The sequence below is a fragment of the Aquarana catesbeiana genome, linkage group LG09 (assembly GCF_042186555.1).
Source record: "Aquarana catesbeiana isolate 2022-GZ linkage group LG09, ASM4218655v1, whole genome shotgun sequence".
In the NCBI taxonomy this organism is placed as follows: domain Eukaryota; kingdom Metazoa; phylum Chordata; class Amphibia; order Anura; family Ranidae; genus Aquarana; species Aquarana catesbeiana.
In genome coordinates, this window is record NC_133332.1 from 71,690,164 (window position 1) to 71,709,172 (window position 19,009).

The 19,009-nt window shown below is 43.2% G+C and overlaps 1 protein-coding gene across 2 annotated transcripts in view; it reads right to left on the reverse strand.

Annotated features, from left to right (window-relative positions):
• The window catches only part of SAMD4B (sterile alpha motif domain containing 4B), a 101,891-nt gene extending 100,784 nt beyond the window's left edge, over nucleotides 1-1,107 (reverse strand). For both annotated transcript variants that reach the window (XM_073598785.1, XM_073598783.1), the window contains exon 1: nucleotides 1,000-1,107. The gene's annotated coding sequence lies outside the window, so the exon portion shown is untranslated. The remainder of the gene's footprint in view (nucleotides 1-999) is intronic.
• Between the last annotated feature and the right edge of the window lie 17,902 nt (nucleotides 1,108-19,009).

Consider the following 19,009-nt stretch of genomic DNA (forward strand, 5'->3'; position numbering starts at 1 on the left):
AATACTATACACTGTCACTGTACTGACACTGGCTGGGAAGGAGTTGACATCTAGGGGCAATGAAGGGGGTAACAGTGTGCCTTATAATGTGTAATATGTATAACGTGTGCTGCTTTTACTTTTTGATCTGGCTTTTTTGTCTCCCTGCTATTCTGGGAGAAGAAGCAGCCAGATCGCAGTTCACTGCACACAGAGTTCTGCGTGTTTGTAAACACAGAACGCTGCCTGCGATTGGTCACAGCCGATCCGCTGAAATCTGCTGCCAAACTCCTGCTGTGTCCAATCAAAGCACGGGTCTGGGTCGGGTAGCAGCGCACGCATTGAACACGGAAGCCAGGCGACGAGGTACATTATCCAGCCTGCCTGTGCCGCCCCACCGCACTAAAATCTACTGCAGCAAGCTGTGAATGACACCCCAATGATTGCTAGCAGGGGGGAGGGGGCGCATTCTGACGTGCCCGAAAAAAGGTGTAGGGGTTACACTGGCGAGTTTGTGGCTCGTAGGGCAGCCGATGAACAGGGTGCCAGGCTCTGTTGCAGGGGTGTGAATAGGCCCCTCTATTTCCTGTTCTGGTGGGATTTTCCCACCACTATCAGTGACAATCATTCACCACCACAAGTAAAGAGACACAACCTGCCAGAAGTTCTGCCCCCCCTCCCCGGCTATATGAAGTAGTTGTGCACAGGAAGTGATGAGGAATGGGCTGTAGAGGACACAGATGGGAGCTGTGCTATTGGCAGTGACAGGGTGGACTGGGAGGGGTGGGCTGACTTCTCTGTACAGGACACACACATCCCCCCCCCCATCATACCATCCCCCACCATGGGCTCCCCTTTACCTCACAGCACAGCCCCAGGTCGGTTGCTATGGAGATGAGTTGGGGGTGACTCCTCTGTCCCCCTCCTCCATATTCACTTCCCTTCAGCACCGGAGAGGTCCCCAGTCTCCCCTCCACCCGCTCCCGGAAAGCCTTCCCTCCGCTCCCCGTTCACACTTACCGCCCGCTCAGGCCGTTGCACTCCCCCGGGGAGCCACACAGGCAACCACCGCCGCCAGCACGTCGCACGTTACGCTCTGCGTTGGAGACTGACGTCACCGCGCACGTCGGGGGGCCCCCCCAACACGAAATACGCCCCCGACTGCGGATTGGCCGGCCACGGCCGGTGATTGACAGCCGCGCTGGTGAGCCCGCCTCCAAGCCCCGCCTTGGACGGAGACAGCGCGGCGCGATTGGCCGAGACGGATTTAATTGACAGGAGGAGAACAATGCAGGAGGGCGTGGCGTGGAGAGTACTGCAGAGGGAGAAATGTCATGTAGATGGCAGGAATGTGAATGATGTCCCTGTGGCTGGCCTGTCATCCAGAACCATCAGAACACCCCCCCCTCCCCTTTTTATTTTCTTAGACAACGTGAGCTTGGTTGCTATGGGCAACTGCACCACTTTTGCTCCAGAATCAAAAAACAAATTGAATCCCTCCAAAAACTAAAATAGATTGCAGCTGACCAGTCCTAAGATGTGGTGGATGGAGATTGTCTTTATTATTGCTTTATTTTCACCTGGTGATCGTGCCAGTTATAGGGTGACAACACTCCCTCACTGTACTGTATTGTTATGGGGATGAGAATAGAGGGAGGGGTTTGTAGTCCAAATCAGGGGAGCAGCCTAGGGTGACTCTGCTGCTCCTCTGATTTGGACTACAAACCCCTCCCCCTATTCTCATCTTCATAACCACTTGAATACTGGGCACTTTTACCCCCCTCCTGCCCAGGCCAATCAGCGCTCCCACACTTTGAATAACAATTGCAACAACACTGTAACCTATATCACGTTTTTGTTATTTTTTTGAGACAAATAGAGCTTTGTTTTGGTGGTATTTAACCTTCCTAGCGGTAATCCCAAGTGTGGCTCGGGGTTACATTTCAGTACCATTAGCGGTAACTCCGAGCCACACTCGGGATTGCATTGCAGAATCCTGGTCCAGCTTACTTACCTTGTCACCAGGATCCTGCGATGTCCCCCCACTGTATCCTCCGCCCGATGCTCTGTATTCCGGGCTCCATTCCCTGCGAGCGTCGCGTCACATGGGGGGCGGAGCCCAGTGGCAAATTTAAAAAGTACACAAAACAGAATACATACAGTACACTGTAATCTTACAGATTAAATTACTGTATGAAATCATTTCACATCCCTTTTGTCCCCAGTGCTTTGTCCAGTGCCCTGCATACAGTTTTATATGATATATACTGTTCTTTCTGTCTGGAAACTTGAGATTGTCCATAGCAACTAAAAAGTGTCCCTTTACGTCAAAAGTGGCTTTAGACCAGCTAGAAAACAGCGATAGTAAATTAGAACACTTGCAGAATTGAGCGATAGTGAATCGTGGGGAAATTTATTTTATTATTATTCAATTATTATTTTTTTTTAAATGTTATAGTTATTTATTATATTATAATTTATGATTTTGTGTTTCAAATGTTATCATACCCGGGATATCTACTAGACTCTTGTTTGGACAGATTTAAGTGAGTTATTCCTATGAATTACAGGCCTACAATATAAAACTCCAAATTTCTATGTAGCAGTACCCCAGTGAGGGCTGCTGATTGACTCCATACCCCACTGGCTACCCCGACTCTGCAAATCCCCTCTTACCTCTGACACCTTGGGTTCCATTCTGTAATGGGATCTTATCAATGAGAAACTCACACAATGTCACTGAACCACTCAGAAAGTTTACTAAAGTGAACATTAAACACAATAAACAATGTGATTAAACACAAACAATAAATGACAGTTGATAACAATCGGTATATATATAAAAACTGCAGGTGCAATATTTAATCAGTACTCAAGGGCTCCCCCTAGGCCAGTGATGGCGAACCTTGGCACCCCAGATGTTTTAGAACTACATTTCCCATGATGCTCAACTACACTGCAGAGTGCATGAGCATCATGGGAAATGTAGTTCCAAAACATCTGGGGTGCCAAGGTTCGCCATCACTGCCCTAGGCTGTAATTCAATGTTCAAACTACAAAGTAGAACCGCGATGCTTTGCAAAAGATGATAAAAGTTCCTTGACTCCAGATATCTTCAGCTAGCCTGTAGTTTAAACTGCAGTATTTCTAAACCAACAGGGAAACAGAGAGAAAGCAAACTGTAGAACAAATGGTACGTTGATAACTGTTTAACTTAAGAAAAAAGGCACTTGTAACACTTCCTCCTTATGTGTGAGTATAATACAGTACTGACTTTACAGCACAGGGAATAACAAACCCCAGAGTTTAGCTGTATGTGGCCTGTAAATAAGTAGAATCACTTCTGTGGAACTACAAGTCTCACCCGCAGCCTGTAAATAACTTGCTCAGCAAACAGTGCACTTTATTGAAATGGGCGGGTGCCCTCTCACCACAATAGACTCAGAGGCTGCGAGGCTCCATCTGGACTCCCCTCCTGATCTCTCACTCTAATGAAAAGATGGCGCCCAGAGGTAAACGAAAAATCCTGGACAGCCACACTCAAAAGAAATCTTCGATCTTTATTTAAATATGATCATAAAAATACATGCCACAGCTTTTGAGTGCGGCTTTCCAGGATTTTTCGCTTACCTCTCGGCGCCATGCACCTGTTACTTCCACCATGGAGAAAATGTTTGTTCCTCACAGACCTCTTTCAGAGTGGTGATATCTCTCTCTCTCTGCTACTCTTTCAACCTCCAGATGCCGGCCGGGCTGTACTCTGAATCACCTCAGAGGCTGTCAATCCTGCCCGCACTGTATAGGCCGCAGCCTCCTGGTCACACACACAGATCTCCTGCTGGCAGGTATTGAATGACGTCCAGAGAGGCTGAAAGATGGCCGCGCTGTTCCTTTTATTACTGCTCCCAGCATGCAGTGCTGCGTGCTTTGCATTGTCTGTATTGTAGTTCAGGGCTGATCCAGCTAACAGAGTCACTTCCTCCTCCAAACTACATCTCCCATGATGCTTTGCAGCCCTGCTTCTCAGGAATTAAAAGAAAGTCCTAACAGCATTAAAAGGACACTAGAGGGAGCCAAATTCATTTGCAACCATAACAACTGTAATGCCTGATATTACCAAACCCTTGGCTACATCTATGCAAAACAATTGTACCACTTTGAGGTTCAAAAATCTGACATAATCATACTGCCAGGGTGGTTAATCACCACTGGGTTTTTTTTTATTTGTTGATAAACAAATAAAAAAAGACTGAACATTTTGAAAAAAAATTTTTTTTTCTTAGTTTCTGTTACAAAATGTTGTAAATAAGTATTTTTTTTCTTCACTGATGGGCACTAATAGGTGGCACTGATGAGCACTGATAGGTGGAACTGATAGGCAGCACTGATGGGCACTGATAGGCGGCACTGATGGGCAGCCTTTATGGGCACTGATAGGCAGCACTGATGGGCACTGATAGGCGGCACTGATGGGCAGCCTTTATGGGCACTGATAGGCGGCACTGATGAGCAGCCTTTATGGGCACTGATAGGCGGCACTGATGAGCAGCCTTTATGGCAGTGGTTCTCAACCTGGGGGTCGGGACCCCCTCGGGGGTCAAATGACAATTTGCCAGGGGTCACCAAATCCTTCACTGTTCCTGAAGCCCGCACTGCTCTCCCAGCCTTTTCGCGGCCACCCAGAAGGGCTGTCCCTGGAGCCCGCGGCCGCCCACTCAGCCTCTTTGCAGCCGCCCATTCAGTTCACACATGGCTAGGGGGGCAGAGACTAGAGGTCAGCTGACTGGTGAGGAATGAAGTGGGTGGGGCTGAAGGAGACCCTATCTCCTGATTTCGGCATAGGTGTCACTGCTGCGAGACACCACAAAGTCGGAGACACAGTGAAGCCGGAGACACAGTGAGTAAAACAACCTGTGATTATAGTTGCCATTAAAAGTCCCCACTACAGTTTTCAGATCAGCAGGTGACCTTGATCAAGAGCACCTAAGTTGGCTGATCAGAACCCCTGCCAGCATTGCCACTCATCCCATTCCCACCACCAAGGAGTAAGACAAGGAATAAAAATAGAGAATACATGGAAGGGAGAGGAAAAGAGGGGGAGGAACAAAGCAAAAGGGAGAGAGAGAACAAGAAAGACAACTAGAGAGGGATGGGGGGGGGGGGGGGGGGGAGACAAGAAATTAGGATAGAGAGAGATAAAATGGAAAGAAAGGAGAACAAAGAGAAATAGTGGTACATCCTAAAATGTACCATAAGGGGTTTTATTACTGTACCAGTCGAAGGGACACAGGGAGTGCTAAATGTTCGTGGGTTAGGGGCGCAAATTACTTGTCTTGCCTTGGGAGATGGCAACCCACGCTACGAAAATAATTTTACTGTTAGGGGTCCCCACAACTTGGGAAATTTTATCAAGGGGTCACGGCACTAGATAGGTTTAGAACTACTGCTTTATGGGCACTGATAGGTAGCACTAATGGGCGGCACTGATGGGCACTGACAGGCAGCACTAATGTACACTGATAAACAGCACTGATGGGCACTGGTTGGCATCAATGATTGGCACCACTGGTGGGCACTGATTGGCATCACTGGGGGACACTGGCAGGCATCGCTGATGGGCCTGCATTGATAATTAATTCACCGATTATCAGCGCACACCCCCCGTCAGGAGAGCCGCTTGTCAGCTCTCCTCTACTTGCCCTGTTAGTGTGAGTAGAGGAAGGCTGATAACCAGCATTTCCTATTTACACTGTGATCAGCTGTGAATGGACACAGCTGATCACGTGGTAAAAACCCTACGTCAAAGGCCAGTGATGGTGAACCTTGGCACCCCAGATGTTTTGAAACCACATTTCCCATGATGCTCATGCACTCTGCAGTGTAGTTGAGCATCATGGGAAATGTAGTTCCAAAACATCTGGGGTGCCAAGGTTCGCGATCACGGTCAAAGGCTCTTTACCGTGATCAGAGATACGGTGTGTCCGGACGACACATCATACCACCAATCCCTGCACTGCGTGCCCCCAGGGGAGCACACAGTAGCTTATTCTGAAGAACGTCATATGATGTGGGAGCCCATGCCCGGCCGTAATTCTGCTATAGGCCAGGTGGGAAGACGTTTAGGGAGGAGGAGTTGTGAATTTCACGGACCATAGCTGGGAAAGCTGATACAGTGCCTTGTAAAAGTATTCACCCCCCTTGGCCTTTTACCTATTTTGTTACATTACAGCCTTTAGTTCAATGTTTTTTAAATCTGATTTATAGGTGATGGATCAGAACACAATAGTCTGTTGGTGAAGTAAAATTAGAAAAATATATACATAAAACTATTTTTCAGAAATTAAAAACTGATAATTGGCATGTGCGTATGTATTCACCCCCTTTGTTATGAAGCCCATAAAAAGCTCTGGTGCAACCAATTACCTTCAGAAGTCACATAATTAGTGAAATGATATCCACCTGTGTGCAATCTAAGTGTCACATGATCTGTCATTACATATACACACCTTTTCGAAAGGCCCCAGAGGCTGCAACACCTAAGCAAGAGGCACCACTAACCAAACACTGCCATGAAGACCAAGGAACTCTCCAAACAAGTAAGGGACAATGTTGTTGAGAAGTACAAGTCAGGGTTAGGTTATAAAAAATATCCAAATCTTTGATGATCCCTAGGAGCACCATTCAATTCTATCATAACCAAATGGAAAGAACATGGCACAACAGCAAACCTGCCAAGAGATGGCCGCACACCACAGCTCACGGACCGGGCAAGGAGGGCATTAATCAGAGAGGCAGCACAGAGACCTAAAGTAACCCTGGAGGAGCTGCAGAGTTCCACAGCAGAGACTGGAGTATCTGTACATAGGACGACAATAAGCCGTACGCTCCACAGAGTTGGGCTTTATGACAGAGTGGCCAGAAGAAAGCCATTACTTTCAGCAAAAAACAAAATGGCACGTTTTGAGTTTGCAAAAGGGCTTGTGGGAGACTCCCAAAATGTATGGAGGAAGGTGCTCTGGTCTGATGAAACTAAAATTTAACTTTTTGGCCATCAAAGAAAACGCTATATCTGGGGCAAACCCAACACATCACATCACCAAAAGAACACCATCCCCACAATGAAACATGGTGGTGGCGGCATCATGCAGTGGGGATGTTTTTCAGCAGTCTGGACTGGGAAACTGGTCAGAGTCGAGGGAAAGATGGATGGTGCTAAATACAGGGATATTCTTGAGCAAAACCTGTACCACTCTGTGTGATTTGAGGCTAGGACGGAGGTTCACCTTCCAGCAGGACAATGACCCCAAACACACTGCTAAAGCAACACTTAAGGCTAGGATGTAGGTTCACCTTCCAGCAGGACAATGACCTCAAACACACTGCTAAAGCAACACTTGTGTGGTTTAAGGGGAAACATGTAAATGTGTTGGAATGGCCTAGTCAAAGTCCAGACCTCAATCCAATAGAAAATCTGTGGTCAGACTTAAAGATTGCTGTTCACAAGCACAAACCATACAACTTGAAGGAGCTGGAGCAGTTTTGCAAGGAGGAATGGGCAAAAATCCCAGTGGTAAGATGTGGCAAGCTCATAGAGATTTATCCAAAGCGACTTGGAGCTGTGATAGGCGCAAAAGGTGGCTCTGCAAAGTATTGACTTTAGGGGGGTGAATAGTTATGCACATTGACTTTTTCTGTTATTTTGTCCTATTTGTTGTTTGCTTCACAATAAAAAAAAAAACATCTTCAAAGTTGTGGGCATGTTCTGTAAATGAAATGATGCAAATCCTCAAAAAATCCATGTTAATTCCAGGTTGTGAGGCAACAAAACACAAAAAATGCCAAGGGGGGTGAATACTTTTGCAAGGCACTGTAACAGTGTTGGAGATGTCATTTCAGTACACAGGAATGTGACACTTGTCATTGCCGGGCCAACCATCTGCATGCAGGACATACCCTGACCCAGCCCACAGCTGAATGTAAACAAAGGGGGCAGAGATGTTGCCCTAATATGGGCACAAAAATTATACCCCTATCACGTTTGGCTGGCAGTACCGCTAACAACCGTGCCCCACTTAAAGCGGAACTGAACTCCCTGCTATACTCCCTCTATTTTCCAGTGATGCAGTAGTTACATCCCTCACTGGCTGCTGTTATCTTCTAATGAGTGTTGTTTTTTCGGCCTCTTGATTGCCCAGCAGTGGATCTCATCATCCTGCGCACGTGCACAGGAGTCAGTCATTTCAGCACAGCCATAGGGGTTGATTTGCTAAAGGAAAAAAAGACTGTGCACTTTGCAAAGTGCAGTTGCTCCAGAGCTTAGTAAATGAGGGTAAGCTCTGCTGACTTCCATCATCCAATGATGTGCAAGCAAAAATGCTTTTTTTATTTTTCTTGCACGTGATTGGATATTCTTTGCAAAGTGAAGCTTTGCCTCATTTACAAAGCGGTGGAGCAACTGCACTTTCCAAAGTGCACAGTCCATTTGCCTTTAGTAAATCAGCCCCATAGTTTATTGGGAATGCATGCTGATTTGCATATTTACACTCAGTAGAAAACTGTGAGCATGCATGTTAAAGCCTAGTACACATTATTAGAAAATTGTACAAATAATCGTTCAATTTTTTCTGAATGCTTGTACCATATTGAAAATGAGAATCAAAAGTACAAAAAATTCTTAAAATACAAAGAAAAAGTTCCCATGTTTGTAGTTACGCTCCAGCGTAGAATCAGGTCGTACTTTGTTTCCAATCATGAACAGGCTTGTTCATTCGATTTTTTTTAATGTACAAATACTGTACTAATTATTTGGCAGATGGTGGGATGCAATTGCTGGATACTGTTTGGTGAACTGATGTTCCTTTGAGGAATTCTTGAGTAACACCCTATGAATGCAGGTTGTTTGGTCCCGGTTGTGGAGAGGATATTGGAAAATGATATCTTCCTTTACAAGTGATCTTTTCAATTGGCTTACATTCAAGGATATATGTCGTACCCTCCATACACTTAATTTGCAGCACCATCCAAAGTATCCATTTTACACCACACTGTACCACCATCTTCATGCCATACTCACAAGGTGATGTGCCAATGCTCTTTGCTGCCAAGACAATGAGGTCCTGAGGAAGCAATTAGATTTGAACGCGTTGACCTGTTGGATCATATATCAAAGATAAACTTATGTAGTCTAATTACATTGCCAACATCGCCCAATTAGAGTTTTTCTTTATGGTTTTTGAAGGCTTTTAATAATTTTTTTTTTGTAATAAACATTTATAACTTTTATAAAGCTTATGTGGCCATCCCTCTCTGGTACCAGTAAAGTCCAATGTAATAAGGTCTCTTTGTTGGTAATAGTTAAAATGGATGAGGTACCTCTCAAATAGCCAACTTTTTGTTAATTCTTTATCTTTATACTGTATTAAATAAATGAAAATCAGTTGTTCTGGTAACTAACAAGAAAAAATTTCCAACATGGTCCTTCATAAATTTATGTCTGAGCACTCCACATCGGTTCTCGAAAGCAGTACACTAAGGAACAGAGAATTGAACGATCATTCTAATAATGTGTACTAGACTTTAGTGTGTAGAAGAGACATAGCACAACTTTTGTAATAAAGAGCTGCCTGCCTGCGTTAATTGAACAGAGTTTTTGAATGGGAAAACTGCACTGCAGTCACAAACATAGCATTTCACTTAAAGGGGCTGATTGACCAAAACTGGAGAATGCAAAATCTGGTGCAGCTCTGCATACAAACCAGTCAGCTTTCATTTTTTTTGTCAAAGCTTAAAGTGTTATGAAACCCAGGAGCCTGCATTCACTATATCTGGACTAATGTAAAGTATATGGGTTCAGTCAGCCCAAAACAATAAATGTAAATGAATCTGAAATAAAAGCTGCTGTACACTAAAGGTAAATTTATGGTAATCCTTCGAGCAAATAGTAAAAAGAAAACAGTTGCAGGGCTAATGATACGATAATAAACAAAAATTGTTTATGAGATTTCAATTTTAAAAAGTCCCCTTTGATAAAAGAAAATAAGATAAGAAGAGTTGACAGATAAGTTCTCCTTGGTGGTGATAAGGGTGCTCATAAACATTCCAATGGTGCGTTTTTATCAGTGCTTCCCCCACCATTTAGCCAAACCGCTTACCTCACTCTCTGGACCCCTGAATTAACAGATGGGTCTAAAAGGCATTCACCGCTAGGGTAGTTACAGCAGAAAATGAATAGCCAGGTGATTGGAATATGATAACAGACCGCTTCAAACAGCCGCACGTTGTCACTCTTATAATCAATATGCCAGACCGTGGTACTTGAAAAATCAATAAGAGATATATAGTGCACACTGTGTGGCTAAAACATACTTGCTTTATTCATAAAAACGGGTACTCACAAGTGTAGCACTCTTAACCCAGTGCTAAGATGAATGACATATGATCGTTTCATCAAACATGGATAATTTCATCAGAATATGGTTAAGGTGGCTGCAGTTACATCACAAAGTCCTCCTGCACGCGTATTGCCCCTGGACGGGACTTCCTCAGCGATAATAGAGGCTTGTGCGTCTACTTCTTATAAAATAAGCCACCATGATAATTGTGCATGTTAAAACACACCCTCTGTTGCGTACACCACCCAATCGGCTGAAACGCCCAGAGGTTAAATAAACACTTCCTGTTGATTACGTCCGTTGCCGAGGTAACGGTGGCGTTAACAACGGCATGACACCCGGTAATGTGGATACAGACACGTGACTCAAGACCACCAGCTGGGACGCAAAGGAAGCGCAGATAACATTTCAGGCCAACCCACTCCTGTAAAGCATTGCCCGGGTAATGGAAGACAACAGTTAAACACATGACTAGCACACATTCGGCTCCAGAGACGGGGTCACCGGAGCCAGACAGTACACAAAGCCACGGTAGACCCACACTCCAAAACCGGGCAAATATGCAGATGGGGGGCATGCATATTCATACTAATCTGATATATAATCAGTCAATAAAAGTTTTATTATTAAAAAACTCATAAAAAACATAACGTCATCGCAGCCACCTTTCATAATAACAATAATACTATATAATTAATTTTTAAAATATAAAGAATACTATAATTTTTAAAATATAAAGAATACCATAATTTTTTTAAAAAATAAATCACGACCCCATTTCTTTACCAATAAACCAGGAGGTCCCGAGTCCCCCTATAGGCATTATGTACAAAATCCACCTTTTGTGAATAATGAGCCATATAATGGCCCAAATCATTACCAGGAAATCTATTATCAGGTTCCTGATTATAACGGTGCACATTCCAATAGAGGCACTGGTTCTAGTCACTATTCAAATGATCATCAGAATGCCTCTAAATCTAATGACACCTATTTTAATAGAGGTAGGGTTCCACAACCCTATGGGAACCAATTACATATCCATAATCGTTTTACACTGGCCCCTGGAGGGGAGGGGATTTTCACAGGACCCCAAGAGGGATGGGCTCCATTTGTTCTGCCCAACCCAGAAGGGAGACAGAATGCAGCTCCACAACCCACCATCATAGACAATGGACAACTAAGAAAAAGAAAACCTAGAGAGGAAAGAGAGGAGGCAGGCGAATACAAAAGGGTAAAACCCCAATAGGGGCTGGGATCTACAACCTCAGTGGCACATCCCTAAATGAAGATGAAATTAGGGTGTTAGACAGAGGTTTGAAATATGCCCCTACCCGTAATTTGAATACATTTCAAACTTACATTAGTCTGCAAAAATATATCAGAAGTCTGAATATTAAAAAATACTTCCTTTCCAATACTACTGTTCGGATGGAACCTCATTTTGTGGGAGCACCCCCCAATTACCACTCGAATCTCTGCAACAAGTCGGTTTTTAACACTCCTAATCTAGACACCAAACATTTGGATGTCCTTAAAAATATGATTGTTAAGGATCTCAAATCACTTAAGATACGTAAGGTGAATGATCCTGCACACATTAAGAAGGGTATTGAATCATTGATGGAGAGGAAAGATCTCATGATACATCCGGCGGACAAGAGAGGAGGCCTAGTAGTACTAAGCAAGGCATATTACAAAAATGAAATGGAAAATTTACTTAGTGATGACAAAACATATATGGTGCTAACCAAAGATCCTATGTTCCAGTTTAAGGAAGAGCTACACTTCCTAATTGAAAGAGGGAAACATATAGGAGTTTTAAACAAGAAGGAAGCACTCTATTTAGATCCATTGTTTTGTTGATTGCCGATAATATACTTTCTGCCAAAAATGCATAAGGATAGTACTAACCCACCGGGGAGGCCAATAGTTAATGGGATTGACTCAGTCTCGTCCAGACTGGGTCAATATATAGACTCCTTCCTTCAACCCATTGTTACCAAAATGAAATCTTTCTTTAAAGACACAAAACATATCATTCAGATCCTTGAAACTCTAACCATCTTGTCTTCATGTTTTTTTATCACCGCCGACGTGAGTTCTTTGTATACCATCATTAGTCATGAGGATGCTTTAACCTCAGTACAATGGGCCTTTACTACATCTGATCTCTCTTGAAAACACAAGAATTTTTTGCTTGACTGTTTGAGGTTTTGTTTATCTAAGAATTACTTCTGGTTTAACAGACAGTTCTATCTACAAACAAGGGGTATAGCGATGGGGGCACGTTTCGCTCCCAGTGTTGCCAATCTTTTTATGGCACACTGGGAGGAAGAAGCCATTTTTAAAAATGGACCCCCGGAACTAGTCTGCTACCAAAGGTATATAGATGATCTTATTATGATTTGGAACGGAGAAATGTCTGGTCTTGAAAAGTTCATGCAGAGGTTCGATGCTAATAACAAAAACATTGTCTTATCCTGGAGTGTCAATACCGATTGAATTGTCTTCTTGGATTTAGACATAAGGAAAGAGGGTGATAGGATGAAGATGATGAATCATTTTAAGCCCACTGACCGCAATGCGTTTATTCCCCTTAGAAGTTGCCACCACGCACAGTGGTTGTGCAACATTCCTAGGGGACAATTTGTTCACATAAGACATAATTGCACACATGAAAAAGACTACCTTTCACAATCTCAGGTTCTGTTTACCCACTTTTTGCAAAAGGGGTATGATAGGTCTATTGTTGAAAGAGAAATAGAGACAGTCCGCAAACTTGATAGAAAAATATTGGTGTCCAACGTCCCCAAGGAGAAACAGAATCCGTCTATAAATACTAGAATGACTTTGGACTATAATGTCCAACATAGGAAATTCGAATAAATTGTTCGTAAATATTGGCCCATTCTCAAACAGGATAGGGTTCTAGGTCCTGCACTTTCTGAACATCCCCAGTTTATATATAGGAAGGCCCCTTCTCTGAGAGACAAATTGGCCCCAGGGGTTATCGACCCTCCTGTCCCTTTTGAGAACAGGATATTCAACTTCCTAACAGGGTTTTACGCCTGCGGCCATTGCCCTCCGTGTAAACAAGCTAGGGGCATTGTCAAGAAACGGAAAGAGTTTGTTGCCACTGCTACTAACAAATCATATCAAATCAAGGAGTTGATAACATGCTCCACAATAGGAGTGGTGTATATATTAGAATGTGATTGCGGCCTCCAGTATGTAGGGAGAACATCTTGACCCCTACACGTAAGAATTGGAGAACATGTGAATAACATAAAAAAGGGCCTCATTACTCACAATGTCTCCAAACATATTAGATATGTTTCATGATCGCAACCCCGCCAAATTGAAATTTTGGGGGGTTGAGAAAGTGACCCAACATTGGAGGGGGGTAATTTCATTCGACAATTGAGCCGCCACAAATCCTTTTGGGTTAACGAAACAAAAGTGGGGGTACCTACAGGGTTGAATGTCGAATTCGACTTAAATTGTTTTATTTCAGATCGTTAAGTATAAAATTTTTTTAGATTTCTGACCTCCTATTTCGGTATTTTTAATTTTGTGTCATGTATTGGTGATTGTAATTGATTATTTGTTCTTCCCTTTCCTGGTTTATTGGTAAAGGAATGGGGTCGTGATATATTTTTTAAAAAAATTATAGTATTCTTTATATTTTAAAAATTATAATATTCTTTATATTTTAAAAATGAATTATATATTATTATTGTTATTGTGAAAGGTGGCTGCGATGACGTTATGTTTTTTATGAGTTTTTTAATAATAAAACTTTTATTGACTGATTATATATCAGTTTAGTATGAATATGCGTGCCCCCTGTCTGCATATTTGGCCAGTTTTGGAGTGTGGATCTATCGTGGCTTTGTGCACTGTCTGGTTCCGGTGTCCCTGCCTGTGGAGCCGAATGTGTGCTAGTCATGTGTTTAACTGTTGTCTTCCATTACCCGGGCAATGCTTTGCAGGAGTGGGTTGGCCTGAAATGTTATCTGCGCTTCCTGTGCGTCCCAGCTGGTGGTCTTGAGTCACGTGTCTGTATCCACATTACCGGGTGTCATGCCGTTGTTGACGCCGCCGTTACCTCGGCAACGGACATAATCAACAGGAAGTGTTTGTTTAACCTCTGGGAGTTTCAGCCAATTGGGTGGTGTACGCAACAGAGGGTGTGTTTTAACATGCCCAATTATCACGGTGGCTTATTATATAAGAATTGGACGCACAAGCCTCTATTATCGCTGAGGAAGTCCCGTCCAGGGACGATACGCGTGCGGGAGGACTTTTTGATGTCACTGCAGCCACCTTATCCATTTTCTGACGAAATTATCCATGTTTGATGAAACGATCATATGTCATTCATCTTAACACTGGGTTAACAGTGCTACACTTGTGAGTACCCGTTTTTATGAATAAAGCAAGTATGTTTTAGCCACACAGTGTGCACTATATATCTCTTATTGATTGTTCATGGTACCACGGTCTGGCATATTGATTATAAGAGTGACAACGTGCGGCTGTTATCATATTCCAATCACCTGGCTATTCATTTTCTTCTGTAACTACCCTAGCGGTGAATGCCTTTTAGACCCATCTGTTAATTCAGGGGTCCAGAGAGTGAGGTGAGCGGTTTGGCTAAATGGTGGGGGAAGCACTGATAAAAACACACCATTGGAATGTTTATGAGCACCCTTATCACGAGAACTTATCTGTCAACTCTTCTTATCTTATTTTCTTTTATCAAATGGGGCTTTTTTAAAATTTAAATCTCATAAACAATTTTTGTTTATTATTGTATCATTAGCGCTGCACTGTTTTCTTTTTACTATATCTGGACTCCCACACTACACAGAACATGGAAATGCAATTATTTTAGTAAATATAAACTGCTAAATACCTTTTTTCATCAGCAGTATAAAGCAGTCTTGTGATTTCTATTAGTTCCTGGTGAAGCTTGTAGGAGGAGTTTTCATACTACACTGAGCTGTCCTATAAGGCTGCAGGGCTCCTGACCCTCTGTCTGGACAGTGCCGATTGGCCCTGTGCTGATCACATGCACTCTCCCAGGAAAAAAAAAAAAAAAAAAAACTCTCTAGCAATACACACCAAACTGAGCATGTGCAGCCTGACTCCAAAGACTCTGTCTTATCCGGACATGTTTTGGAGTCAGTGGAAGAAGGGGAGGATCCTTCCATACAGGATCAAACAGCCTTTTTACACAATGCAGAGGATTAACCCCTTAGGTTCCACAGTGAGTATAACAAGCATGCTGTACTGCATATACATACTGATTTTACTGTTGTGGGTTTAGTAACACTTTAATTGTACAAGATGAAGTTAGAAGCTGATTGACTACGATGCACCAGATTTTGCACTCTTCAGTTTTAGTAAATCAACCCAAGTGTTAGTTCACCATTTCAGAAAAAAATGAAAAGGTGAACTAATACCATACACTCAGCTCACAACTGTCCCTTATTTCAAGGGACTGTCCCTTATTTGAAACAAAGTCCCACTGTCCCTCCTTCCTTTTCATTTGTCCCTCATTTTGGTCTGATCTATATAGTTGCATATAAAATGCACTATTTATCCATCAAAAAGTTTTATGGGTGCAAAACCTTTCACCCAATTTCTAAATTGCTAAATTTGTAAATGTCAAAAGCCAATTTAAAGGAATAGTAGTGGTAAAAAAAGCACTTGTGGGTTTAACCACTTACGGACTGCTCCCCGTCGTTATACGTCGGCACTTTGAAGTGGGATGTCGTTGTTATGGCAGCAGCTAGCTACCATAACCCCGGTATCCTCTTCTTCAGGGGATGATCCGCTTTCAGACAAAAGTGGTCTCTGCGGCTGATTGGCTGCTAGATCACATTTATCAGCGTCCCGCCATGCTCCGGTGCCCTCCACCGCTTACTGGAGTTGGCGGCAGTGGTGGAGCCGATCGCTTCCGCTCCTGTGTGTGGTATGGAGCTGAGTGAGGGGAAGATGGCACCCACCCATCTCCATACCATTGCAGGGCGGAAGCAACGTCAAAATGTCAGTTCCGCCCATAGCTCTTAAATTTTTTTTCAAACAACATTTTTTTTTTATTTTTTTTTTTTGCATTTTAGTGTAAATATGAGATCTTTTGACCTCAGATCTCATATTTAAGAGGTCCTGTCATGCTTTTTTTCTATTACAAGGGATGTTTACAATATGTTTAGGAATAAAAGTGACACAATTTGTTTTTTTTTTTTAAAAGAACAGTGTAAAAATAAAAAATAAAAAGGTAAAATAAATAAGGAAATAAAATTAAAATGTTTTAAAATGCGCCCCGTCCCACAGAACTCACGTGCAGAAGTGAACGCATATGAAAACGGTGTTCAAACCAGACATGTGAGGTATCGCCGCGATCTGTAACTTAAAACATGCAACCTGTAGAATTTTTTAAACATTGCCTATGGAGATTTTTAAGGGTAAAAGTTTGTCGCCATTCCATGAGCGGGCGCAATTTTGAAACTTGACATGTTGGGTACCAATTTACTCGGCGTAACATTATCTTTCACAATATAAAAAAAAAATTGGGCTAACTTTACTGTTGTCTTATTTTTTAATTAGAAAAAGTGTATTTTTTCCAAAGACCACTGCGCAAATACGGTGTGACAGAGAGTATTGCATATTGCAATGACCACCATTTTATTCTCTAGGGTGTTAGAAAAAAAATATATAATGTTTGGGGGGTTCTAAGTAATTTTCTAGCAAAAAAAAAAACCTGGTTTTAACTTGTAAACACCGAATCTCAAAACGAGGCTCGGGGCTGAAGTGGTTAACCAGTAAATTACATTTTTGTACAATTCTCCTTTAAGGGGGCGTGGCAGGGGTGTGTGTCCTATGCCTACCTTTGCATATAGGTATCGCTCGTTTCCATCTCAGAAAGTTGGGAGGTATGCATACACCCTCTCTAATCCCCCGATCCCCGCTGGACTTACCTCAAAGGAAGCTGAGCCGTCAGTGTCCATGCAGCTGGTCCAGCAGTCTGGAGATTTGAAATACCTTCTCTTCTCTATCTTCTCTATGCTGCGCTTCTGGACCAGAATGATTCTGATTGGTCAGCACCTGCACAGTAATTCTCTGATCGATCCTGGAAATGCTGCACAGAGAAGAGAGAGAAGAGGGGGAATTTCAAATTTCCAGACTGCTGGACCAGCTGCATAGGCACTGACAGCTCAGCATCCCTGGAGGTAAGTACAGAGGGGACCAGAAGGGGGGGCAAGGGGAGTGGGTGGTTGGCCGGTGTTAGTTCACTTTTTCTAAAAAGGTAAAAGGTGAACATGTTAACCGCTTCAGCCCCGGAAGATTTTATCCCCTTCCTGACCAGAGCACTTTTTGCGATTGTGACATCGATTGCTCTCCATGCAATCGATGTCACAATTTAAAAACAGCGCATCTGTGCGGGGCTCCGCCCACACAGCCACATCATTCATTCACAGAGTTCTGTGAATGAATAAACTACAAGTCCCATTTTCCATCGTGGAAGACAGCTTGTAGTTCTCAATGAACTGTGAGGGTGCTGGTGAGCTCTCTCGTAGTTCATTGATTCTTCTAGACAGCTGTCCTGAGAGTCTGCAGGAGTCTGACATTGCACCTGTGATTCACTGATCTTGGATTCAATGCTCTGCAGGCTGCTAAGAAAAACATAATAAATGCATATTTTGTTCCTGCAAAAATGTTACAGCCTCCAAAATTTATTAAATTCATTATTTTACTAAAATTCTACAAAAAATACCCACAGCCTTTGCCATGACACTCAAAATCGAGCTCGGGTGCATCCTGTTTCCACTGACCATCCTTGAGATGTTTCTACAACTTGATTGGAGTCCACCTGTGGTAAATTCAGTTGATTGGACATGATTTGGAAAGACACACACCTGTCTGTATAAGGTCCCCCAGTTGACAGTGCATGTCAGAGCACAAACCAAGCCATGAAGTCCAAGGAATTGTCTGTAGACCCCCGAAACAGGATTGTATCAATGCACAGATCTGAGGAAGGGTACAGAAAAAATTCTGCAGCATTGAAGATCCCAATGAGCACAGTGGCCTCCATTATCCATAAATAGAAGTTTGAAACCACCAGTACTCTTCCTATAGCGGGCCGCCTGGCCAAACTGAGTGATCGGGGGAGAAGGACCTTAGTCAGGGAGTTGACCATGAACCCAATGGTCACGCTGACAGAGCTCCAGCGTTTCTCTGTGGAGAGAGGAGAACTTTCCAGAAGAACAACCATCTCTGCAGCACTCCACCAAACAGGCCTGTATAGTAGACTGGCCAGACGGAAGCTACTCCTCAGTAAAAGGCACATGACAACCCGCCTGGAGTTTGCCAAAATACATCCGAAAAGACTCTCAGACCATGAGAAACATAATTCTCTGGTCTGATAAAACAAAGATTAAACTCTTTCGCCTGAATGGCAAGTGTCATGTCTGGAGGAAAGGAGGCACCGCTCATCATCTGGCCAATACCATTCCTACAGTGAAGCATGGTGGTGGCAGCATCATGTGCTGGGGATGTTTTTCAGTGGCAGGAACTGGGAGGCTAGTCAGGATTGAGGGAAAGATAAATGTAGCAACGTACAGAGACAT